Source organism: Bubalus kerabau, chromosome 22 (genome assembly GCF_029407905.1).
Source record: "Bubalus kerabau isolate K-KA32 ecotype Philippines breed swamp buffalo chromosome 22, PCC_UOA_SB_1v2, whole genome shotgun sequence".
Taxonomy (NCBI): domain Eukaryota; kingdom Metazoa; phylum Chordata; class Mammalia; order Artiodactyla; family Bovidae; genus Bubalus; species Bubalus kerabau.
Window position 1 is genome coordinate 4,187,180 of NC_073645.1, and position 2,361 is coordinate 4,189,540.

The 2,361-nt window shown below is 39.1% G+C and overlaps 1 long non-coding RNA gene across 1 annotated transcript; it reads left to right on the forward strand.

The window, feature by feature from the left end:
- Window positions 1-1,172: 1,172 nt before the first annotated feature.
- LOC129636886 (uncharacterized) lies at window positions 1,173-1,820 on the forward strand. Its single transcript, XR_008707177.1, has 2 exons — window positions 1,173-1,223; window positions 1,551-1,820. It is a non-coding gene; the product is annotated as an uncharacterized LOC129636886 (long non-coding RNA).
- The last annotated feature ends 541 nt before the right edge of the window (window positions 1,821-2,361 follow it).

Genomic DNA, 2,361 nt, shown 5'->3' on the forward strand with positions numbered 1-2,361 from the left:
GAAATCAAAAAATTCATGTTACTCACTATACTGTGATTTTTATTTTATTGTAGTAGTCTGGAACTGAGGCCTCACTTTATCCAGGGTGTGCCTGAATTAATTTTTTTACATTGTTTCTTTTGATCAAGATCTTTCTTTGAAAAGATGGCTGATCAAAATTAGGTATTCCATTTTCAATGGCTTTTTCTCCCTCAATCCCAAGAATGACCTTTCCTTGGTATAGAGTCTCACATTGGAGGGGAAAATTATAAGCCTTTTGAGGTAACATTAAAGCAATAAGGAGGGTTAAGTGAGAACTCTTGGGATCTTTTATCTAAAGTTGGTATGTTATCAGGATCATGGACACTGGATGTCATCTGAAACATTGTCATCATCAAAGGTGTGACAACAAGATTCCAATAGGATATCAAGGGAAAGGTATCTCATCAGAAATTTTCTGCTTCAACTCTGGGAAATCTTTACTCTCAGAACACCAGATGATGTGTGGGCCAGTCAGAGTTTAGTGCTCCTTTAAATGTGTCTTGTGAATCCAAAAGTCTTTTCTTTGAAGTTTGGTGGCACAAGGGTTGGTTAGCAATACCTGATATGCGTCTTTCCAGTGAGGTTGAAGAGAGTTCTTCTGGAGGTATCTTTTCCAGTAGATGAAATCTCCAGGTTGCGAAGTGTGACGCTTAAACTCTTTGTCTCCTGAAGTCACACTGTGAAAGGATTGTTCTACCAAAACAGTTACTTTTAATAGAAGCAATTAGACCTTTGCAATATTGGAAATGTCTCCTTTTATGAGTTGTAGGTCAAAGTAAGTAGGAACCAAGTGCATTGGGTATCCTGTGACTATCTCAATGATGAGTTTATGAATTTAAAAGGGATGGATCTAAGATTTAGAAGGACCAACAGCAGTACTTTTGGCCAACGTACATGGAGGGTCCTCTACCAGTTTTACCATTGATTCTTTTTTTTTTTTTTTTTGTAAATTTTATTTTATTTTTAAACTTTACATAATTGTATTAGTTTTGCCAAATATCAAAATGAATGATGCTGTTAGTGCATTTGACTCTACCAGAGGATTGAAGAGTCAACAAAGAGTCAGACATGACTGAGCAACTGAACTGATTGGCTGAAGACTGAAGGTAGTAAGCACAGTGAAGTATTGTGAAACTGGTCAAAAATCGCTTATAATTGAAGTACCTTGTTGCAGGAAAGAGCCAATTCTGACTCCTTGTCGGGTATGTTTCTTTGACTTTAACCTTTACTTGTCATTGCTTTTGTTTTTACAGTCATACATAATAGCCTGCCTCAGGGATCCCAGCTCCTCGCCTGACTGTTTAACTAAAGTGCCTTTGTTTAGCTCACTGGGAGATAATCTGACCCTTCCCATCTGTGAAGTGAAGTCACTCAGTCATGTCCGAGGCTTTGCAACCCCATGGACTGTAGCCTACCAGGCTCCTCGGTACATGGGATTTTCCAGGCAAGAGTACTGGAGTGGGTTGCCATTTCCTTCTCCAGGGGATCTTCCCAGCCCAGGGATTGAACTCGGATCTCCCCCATTGTAGGAAGAGGCTTTACCATCTGAGCTACCAGGGAAGCCCTGCTGTGAATGGCTGCAAAAAAGAAGAGATTAACACATTCCCTCCCAGAAGTTGGCCATTCCAGGAGAGATTTGCAAGATAATGGCCTTTTTACTTTACTTCCTCAACTCCTCCCTCTCTCTCTTCTATAAAAGTAACTGGCATTCAGACCCTGAAAAGTTGGTTATTTTGAGACATTAGTCTGTTATCTTCTTGGTCACCTGGCTTTCCCAATAAAGTCATATTCCTTGTCTCAACACCTTGTCTCTGATACATTGGCCTGTCATGCAGAGAGAAGAGCAAGACTGGACTCAGTAACACTTGACCAGTAAAATAAGTTCATCTGTCACCTTGAAGTTCCAGAGGAGTTACCTAGGTGAGAATAATCTTTTCCAAAAGAATTTTAACCACAGAAGATGCAGTAGCCTATTTGCAAGGGAAGACTTTGGTCCAATGTGGAAGCATACAGAATGTGAATAAAATGTATTTATATCCATGAGATGTGAGAGGTTCAATGAAATTTGTTTTTTGGAACTTGAATGGTCCATTAGGTGATTTAAAATGTCTAAGAGCCATATAAATGGGCTTCTTTGGATTGTAATTTGGGCAAGTGGGACAAGTGAGGTAGGTACTTTTTGTAGCCTTCTTAGTGTTTTCTATCAAAATTGATGAGTAAATGCTATCATTTTGTCAGTAGAACAATAGTTTAATGGATGTACATGATGAGGAGTGGGAATTTTATAGTTTCTCCAGTAGGACTAGATTGTTATTTGGTCCAGATCAGAACTATCTCCTT